The following is a 9,579-nucleotide window of genomic DNA, read 5'->3' as shown; positions in this document are numbered from 1 at the left end:
AAAAAATATATTGTTAAATAACTTATGGCATCGACCACTTTACTTCCTCCGCTTTAGAAAATATTTTAGCCACATATTTTTAGGTATGCAAAATATGGGATATAACTGCACATTACCTGTCGTCGTAAATTCAAATGTAAAGTATTTTATATACATCGACAATTTGAATTTTCTCCGACTACTGGAAAGCTTTAGTTATCTTTTTATATAAGTACCCAACACAAATAGAACTGGCATTAGTTTTTAATTTGCGTCTATTGTAGCAACATATCCGTTCGGCTATATCTTGACCTCAAACAAAGTTTTTTCATACCCTCTCATTTGTAAGTTCTTATACTTTTTACTCAATAATTTATTTACTTTTAACTTAATGACTTAAATAAGTATATAATATGGATGGCGCAAAACTATAATCAATCTGCACCAGTTCCACTGGCACCAAAGTAAATCGTAGCGTTATAGGTTTTATAAAAGTTTTAGTATTAACTTAACATTATTTTCCTGGTATAAGACAGAACCAATGTATTATCGCTGGGGCATTCCAAATATTATGTATATATCTATAATATCAGCGCCATGCTGAAAGACCTTATCGATGCCTCACAACAGGTGGGTCGAAAGTGGGTCGAATCATAACCAATATCCATGTTACACCAGAACTTATTCCTGTTGATGGCTCTTTTTTTAAAGTTTTCGATGGTTATACATACTTGAGATAAGAATCCAAATAGGAATTCTAACTTTGAGAAACCTCTTTCTATAAACAAGTATAATCTAATTTAACTGGGCAGTTTTCGAAAATTAAAACATATCTTGACATCTAAAGTAACGTGTTTTAAGTCGAAAGTATTTATGTAATTTAAGTTACCGGTTGTTACTTACAGTTTCATTTATCTGCTAAAGAGTAAGCCCAGTTAAATTAGATCAAAAGAAGGGACTAACATCGGAAAAAATTAAAAGTAGCAGTTTTCCATCGGAAATCGCTGAAACTGTTCACTAGTCTTTCAGGATTTGCATTCAGTTCCTGATTCGCCATCCTGAATTAAAAAGTGATTTTTTGTTCTTAGAATAGCTCGTTTATTTTCAATTTTACACGAAAAATGTCCAAAGTCGTTGGGTATTAAATTTGCTACAATGTTGGTCTTTATAATATTTATATTTTTTCCTAGGACCGATATATCCGAATTTATATATATATAAATGCACTAAGAAGTAGGGAAAAAGGTATGTTTGTCGCAAAGCAGTCTCAAATGTTCTGCCTTATGCTACAACTGTGCAAAAACGTCGTAACAATAAGAGAGCTACTCCATAAAATGACATCAATATCAGTCGAATCAGAAAACCCAAACCAAACTTGGGCGACCCATCAGCTTCAGTACCAAATACGCATAATTCAAATTTCGAAATATCTTAAAAAGTGTAATGAAAAACTCATAATTTTCACTGAAAAGTTTTACATTTCGCGAACCGGTTTATTTACATCCTTCCCTATCTTTCCCTTTACCGGAATAATGCGTCCCAAATTCATGAAACTTACAAAAAAAGGTCGGCTTCAAAGTTGTAGCAAATACAATTTTCAACAAGTTTATTATCGTTTATACGAAAAAATCAATAATAATCGAGATAATATAATTCATTCATCTTCTTTACGGGTCTAAATTAAATAAAAATATGTTAGTGACCATTATTCATTTAAGTCAAATATTATCGATCAAAGAGAGCCAATTCCGAAACCAAAATGTCATCATCATCATCATCATCATCAGCCCATATTTGTTCACTGCTGGACATAAGCCTCTCCAAATGCACGCCACTGTAGTCTTTCTTCGGCAACTCGCATCCAGCTCCTGCCAGCCGTCTTGCGCAAATTGTCACTCCACCGTGCCTGAGGACGTCCTACACTACGTTTGCTGAGACGCGGTCTCCACTCTAGAACACGTTTTCCCCAACGGTTATCCGTTCTACGACAAATGTGGCCAGCCCACTGCCACTTCAGCTTACTAATCCGGTGGGCTATATCGATGACTTTGGTTCTCTGACGGATCACCTCATTTCTGATGCGATCCCTCAGAGAAACGCCGAGCATAACCCTTTCCATAGCACGCTGAGCGACTTTAAATTGGTGGACCAGCCTTGTCGTGAGTGTCCACGTTTCGGCTCCGTATGTCATGACGGGTAGGACGCACTGGTTGAAGACTTTCGTCTTAAGGCACCGTGGGATCGACGATGTAAAGATTTGACGCAACTTCCGAAATGCTGCCCAACCTAGCCGAATTCTTCTATTCCCCTCGTCCTCAAAGTTGTTTCTACCTAATCGCAATGTCTGCCTGAGGTAGACGTATTTTTGAACAACTTCGAGGACGGTACCCTGTATCGCAATCGGTTCCGGTAGAACATGTTCATTGAACATGACCTTGGTTTTATCCAAGTTCATCCGTAGGTAATCAGCCAGCTTATTCAGCATTTGTTGTAGGTCCTGCAGCGTTTCTGCCATGATGACGATGTCGTCTGCGAATCTCAAGTGAGAGATGTATTCGCCATTGATGTTGATGCCACGTCCCGTGCAGTTGCGCGTCTTGAACATGTCCTCCATTGCATTAGTGAACAATTTGGGGGAAATAACGTCCCCTTGTCTCACTCCCCGATGCAATGGTATGGGATTTGTTTGCTGATTCTGTACTTGGACGGACATGGTGGCGGCTTTGTAGAGACATCTCATCACTTGGATGTATCGCCAATTAACTTGGCAACGCTGCAGGGACTCCAGAACAGCCCAGATTTCAACCGAGTCAAAGACCTTCTCATAGTCCACGAATGCAAGACACAGGGGCCGATTATACTCATGGGCCTTCTGTATAATCTGCCGCACTATGTGGATGTGGTCTATAGTGCCATATCCGCTCCGAAACCCGGCCTGTTCAGGGAGTTGGAATTCGTCGTATCTTCAGGCAAGACGGTTCGTGATCACTCTTGAAAACAGCTTATAGACGTGGCTCAGTAGGGATATGGATCGATAGTTCTTCAGCAGGGTCTTGTCTCCTTTTTTGAAGAACAGGACTCAAAAACGAACCATTCTTTTATATTTATCTTATTACTGTTATTATATTAAATTAAATTGAGTAAAGTGTCTTTGTAATAAATTTATATATAACTAAAAGTTAATCAAGTAGTAGAGCATTTCATGAGATAATCTATCAGAAATGTAACTAAATTATTATATCCAAATATAGCTATGAAATTTCATCTGCTCCATTTACTACAGTATATTTAACAAAAATGTGTTTCATTATTAATTAAAAACACATACTTGAGCCAACACATACAAAGCCCTACCACGTATTAAAGCAATCAATTTATCTATTAGTAATACCATCTCAGATATATTTCTTAAGGATTTAATTTTCAGGAAATCTGTAGTCATAGATCGGTTACCTGATTTGTTGAAATGAAGTATTTATAAGTTACTTGTAAATCAAATACCGCTTTTATGATTAAAAATAAATAAATCAGAGTTATATCTACTACCTTACCTTACGTTAGGTATAATATTTAAAAAAAAATGTATTTGTTTATTATACATCCATCCTATACATTTTTTTTTTCAATTGTGAACAATACGGTTTTACCAAAGATCGCTCATTAGTCCTACCTTCTTCTTTGCTTTTGATTCTATAAGAGACGAACATATTTTATAAATTCTTAAACATTACAGCGTTAAGCCTCTTGATCTCATTATTCCACATATTAAAAGGAATACATTCTTCAAGATATGTACTAAAAGTTATCATGAATCAATTTTAAGTTTTGTTTCTTTCTATGTTAGAAATATATTTATTTTTTGTTTAGAGGTTTATATTTAGAGGCTGCTATTATCTTTATGAGGAATACTTTAGATTTGAAGTTTCAGTGGAATTCTCATTTATCATTCTTATCAGGAAGACTTAACTCTGTGTATAAAATTTGTACTATAAAAAAGCTATTGATGTTATTTATAATTTTGGATTAATATCACAATAGTGTAATAACAATATACTGTTTGATCATAATATTATTGTTTATTTTGATGGATACGCTAAAAATCGTTGTATAAACACAAATTGTAAAGCATAACCCCAAGTTCCTGACTACGCAATATCTTGCGTAACCCTTCCTGACGCAAAATATTCGATACTACAACAAAATCCCAATGTATTTTTTACAACTATCTATTAGTAAGATTAAATCAAATATTTGAAAATATCCAATGAAAACAATTCTAGTTATAGATACAAAAAATAAGTATAGGAAATATTTATTTTAGAGAAATTACAAAATTTACCTTTTAATATAAAACCTTATAATACGGTTCTTCTCTTCTCGGAAGGATTTACATTTTTAACCAGGACGGTAGCTCTTTATTTAACTAATCGCGTAAATTGTCTAATTAAAACTGCTTTTAGAAGCCACCTAAATTATGTTTATTTAGGCTTGATTTATTTTGATATACCAAATTTTGTTACTCGTATAACCCGACCATCTGTTCGAGCGCGGTTAAATAACAAACAAGCAAATACACGAACCTTCTCATTAATAAATTAAGAAATATATACTTAAAAACACGTACAATATGTATATTATACACAAATAATATTCATATTTATTTTTAATCTAGCGCATGAAACAATTCAAGTTTTTTTTTTATGTTATATGAAATAAAATAAAATTATATTGTTATACATTAAAGACTATCAAAGTTTCAATATGTAACTAATTAAACACAACTAACATATTGTATTTAAGTTATTTTGATAGAACATCACTTTTTCATTACGGCTTTATTTGCAAAATGTAATTTTAGCTTGTGCTATTACTGCGATCTTATAAGACTTTTTTTAGGTAAATACCTCTTATTATCACGAGCTTAGTGCTATAACTTTTACTTCTATCTAAAAAAATATTATACTTAACAAGAGCAAAAAATAAACAAATAGTTCCTTGTTTAAAATATATTGTTACGAGATAACAATTTGCCAACTCCACGAAAACTTATTTTGAAAACCTGTAGTTTGTAGCTTTTATTATCCTGAAAAATATTGTAACTTTCAGGAACACAATGTACGTTGTTGTTTTACTGAAAAAGTTCTCCTTGGAGAATATTCACAGCTTTTACGAATTTAAGCAATCCTAAGCGATATTACTATAGCCGTAATAAAAACAAATATCGATTGCCTTAGTCGACATTAGCCTACTTACGCCACGCTATAGCTTAATTCGAATTCGATTCATTTATCGTAATCGCCATCTATCGATAAACTCAATTCGTTAAGGCCCTATTCATATTTCACTGCGGCGTTAACATGGCACAATTCACATTTCTATTTGCACAACGCTATCTACCCACTCTCGATGAAAAATACTTCACACATCCGCACAGTTTTTCTTTTAGAATGAAATATTACTATTCTCTTAGGTACCGCATCGTTCATCTTGGTTATACTGCTGTAGTGTAGGGACGTTATATATGATGTGAATGGAGATATGAATTACTAGAATGTTATAAAAATATGCTAACATTTAGTTTACATAATTCATTATATTCTGAGTGAATAAATTACTCAAAACTATTATATTTACATTCGCGTATTGTATTAATTCTTTTAATTTTTTATTTCATGGCCATGTCATTTCTACACTTGTTTTTTTTTGTACCCTTATATACATATTCTTTATGGTATTCTCGATTCACGCATCCCTTCAAATGCATTTATCTCCCTCAAATTACGTAAACGCTTCGATAAAACATCAAATATTTACGTTATATTCATTCGTTATTTATTTCCACGCGAAAGTGACGCGTCGCTGAGTTATTTCATCATATTATTGTCACGACAGCTTTGAGACGCAGCGGGGCGGAATTGCAACTGATGTACGCTTTGTAAAAAACATAGCGTCGGTTTTTCAAAAAATTCCACCCGATACAATTATGACGTCACGCTTCACGTTCTTTTTTGCTTATATTGAAAATTATTATGCATTAATTTTACAAGAAAGCACAACATATATGTATTTTTTTTTGCCCTCAACGAAATATGTAAGTGACCATTTGATTTTTCATCGGCGTTAAATAAGAAATATTTTATTAAGTGTAAATGTTCATTATCACCTAACGCAAATTAGAGAACTGAGAAAATGTTTAACGGTGGTATAACCGATGATTCGGTGGAAATTTCTAAAATCCACGAGGCCCATTATTATTTTTTAAATAATAAATATGAAAATTAATAACGGAAGAAGCTAAAAATATAAAATGATAAATGTTTCCATTACCCTAAAAGTGTAATACACTCAACACAATTTTATTGCGTTTCCCAGATTTTATATCCGACCCGCAACAGGCATACACCGTACATTTATTATGCGTGCTCATGCGAGTAAAGTGTATGATAATGCGATGACCTGCGCCTCATCAACTCTGATTTGTTCACGTGAATTTTTGATTACGTGAGTGATGCTGTATTTGACTTCAGCTGAATATTTCAAAAATGTATTTAAATAAAGTTCGTACCAGCTGCGGTCTGTTGCTAAAAGGGAAAATTTCCAATCCTTTTTTTTATAATAACATATAATAAGAATCAGTAATGATAATAATAATTTATTATTTACATCTTATATTTTAGTGTATCGAAAATATCATTCTGTGATTTAAGAAATATTTATAAGTTTGTTTATAAATAAATTAATATGAAATATAAATAAACGTTTTATTTTGAATACTTTAAAATACTGTAAGACTTTTTATAACTGACTAACATGCGGTTTTTTAATAATACCTACTAGATTATTTGGTTTGTCAATGACTGTTCAGATGAAATATCACGAACGATAATGAATCACATACTTATATATAAGTATTAGTGTCATATTTTCAAAACTTTTGTAACTTTACTATAACCAAATTCACAACTTTTTATATTTCGTTTCGCTAAAACTAATAACTTTGCATAATGCAGTGTATTATATTATAACTATGCTTATTATTATTTCTACATATGCTTATGTACTTTAATATCCAATACCGTTGGCCACTCTCCATTGAGACTGTTCGCCGTAGCAGAATACAAGAAAACATTATCAACAAACTGTATCTCCGTATCTAAAGTAAACACCAATGCAGCTTAATATTATTTATTTTTCAGCTTGGAAATAGCCAAATGTGTAGACTGTCACGGAAAAAACAAAAGAGCGGATGCTATCGAATATTAAAAAGATACGTTCTTTGTACTAGAAAATTAAAAATTTAAAAAGGGAAATTAGAAAATAGCCGTTTGCAAAATACCATTTCATTAATTAAGACATAATTTTTATTTACGTTGACACTTTACTATGAATGCCTTTTACTATGTCATTTTAAATAGCTCAAATATTTTATACATAGATTCAAATTTTCAGTGGGATTCGTCATAAACTTTTCATTATGTTAGTTCAAGCGTTTTGTACTTTCCTACTAATGGCATCAGAATATTATTAGCACTGACTTTGAATGATTTATGTATATTTATTAAATCTGGAATATATTATATATTAAAAATATATTTCGTTTTATAAACCGAATTTTTTGGCGAATGAATTGTATTGTAAGCAAGTTTGTTAATGCTGTATATATAACAATGTCCGGTATAAATACCAATGTTGCTACAGGAATGCTGAGCGCATTCTTTAATTGTGTTAAAAAGATCGGAAATTTCGAGAAGAATCCTCATTTTTTATTAACTTGTGAATATTGCAATGTTATTTTAAACCGGTGAGGCAAACGGAGATCTACATGATTAATATGAAATTATAGCCTCAATCCGGAATTTATTTTCTTTGTTTAAATTATATCAATGATAATATTCGATATTTGAAATACAATCTTTTAGTGTAAGCCTTTTTAAAACTAACGAGATGTTCTTCGGTAAAGTATAATTGAACTTAGTTGTTGTAAGAGTCGACTAAAGGATTTTTTACTAAACAATTCCAATAGAGCGAGTTCTAATAGAGCAAGCTTCTCAGTCACCTACGTCGTGGAACGAAAACGTAGTGGGCTTAAAAGTATTCCCAAAGAGGATTGACGACAGGAAGGCGGCTGTAAAAGTCAGAAAAATATTTCCATGCAACTTACAAACGATGACATCAAAATAATATTTGTCAAAATATAAACTTTTATTCAGAACGAAAATATGTAACAGTTTATAATTTTGGTATGATTAATGAACATTATTAAAATATTTAATGACTGTTGTCAAATACAAAAATAAAAAAATCAGACTCTTTAAAAATGTAATTGTTCATAGGATAATACGAGGGATTTGTTTAAAACAAGTTTCGAATTGCGCTAAAAAATAAAGTTATTTGATCCCTTTACATGCATTTTAAACATAAAAAATTATACTTTATTACTCTGTCATGCAGAAATTCGTTTCTATAGGAACTACAAAAATTATCAGAACATAACAATGATAAATGTCAACGCTGGCCAGAGGCCTTATTTTCGACCGGGCTTACAAAAGTAAGTAACCGAAGTAGGTTAGCAACAATATAAGTAAAATTTACAATATAAAGAAGGGTTACTAAGTTCCATATTACATTACATTCGCAGCCTGTAAATTTCCCACTGCTGAGCTAAGGCCTCCTCTCCCTATGAGGAGAAGGTTTGGAGCACATTCCACCACGCTGCTCCAATGCGGGTTAGTGGAATACACATGTGGCAGAATTTCGTTGAAATTAGACACATGCAGATTTCCTCACGGTGTTTTCCTTCACCGCCGAGCACGAGATGAATTATAAACACAAATTAAGCACATGAAATTCAGTGATGCTTGCTTGGGTTTGAACCCAAATCATCGGTTAAGATGCACGCGTTCTAACCACTGGACCATCTCGGCAATAAGTTACATATGCTCTGAAAATATTTTCGTTATCTTTCAAGCTAATCAAGATCGAATAATAGTTAAATAAAAAATTAACTACTATTTCGTTCGCATGGAGATTTATGATTCATTGATGTTTAGTTTCAAGTGTGCTTACAACATTTACTCCTCATATTTTGTTTTCCTGGTGTCATTCGTAAATTTATTTTTAACCTAATTATACATAATAAATACACGAGTAAATGGTTTTAGTGACTTATGGTTACTATTACCAATTCTAATATCTGTTTTCTGTATATATTTAAGTTTTACTAAGATATTAGTAGACCTTACCGTATAATACGTATTAAAATAATATTACAAATAAATATTAATGAAACCGCCACATATTTTTGACAGATTTAATTAATAAAAACTGAAATAATATTTTAATCTCTCGTTACTTATAAACGAAGCAGTTATGACTTAAGCATATAGCCGCTTTTAGCAACAGCGTCGGTTAATGCTCTGCCATGAGGGCCCTATTGCTTTGCCCTTTTATGTGCTCTCAAATGGCTGACGGAACTAATTTTGGCGTGGAACGTGCGGTCACACTTGGGGCTGCTTAGGGGAAGGGTTTTGAGCGAGCTTTACACATTTACCTCATTTATTTTTTCTTGGCCTTTCCCTAAAACTAAAGTCGATTATGGCA

This window comes from Vanessa tameamea, chromosome 11, assembly GCF_037043105.1.
Source record: "Vanessa tameamea isolate UH-Manoa-2023 chromosome 11, ilVanTame1 primary haplotype, whole genome shotgun sequence".
Taxonomy (NCBI): domain Eukaryota; kingdom Metazoa; phylum Arthropoda; class Insecta; order Lepidoptera; family Nymphalidae; genus Vanessa; species Vanessa tameamea.
The sequence above is the reverse complement of the archived record's forward strand: the minus strand, read 5'-3'. Positions refer to the sequence as shown.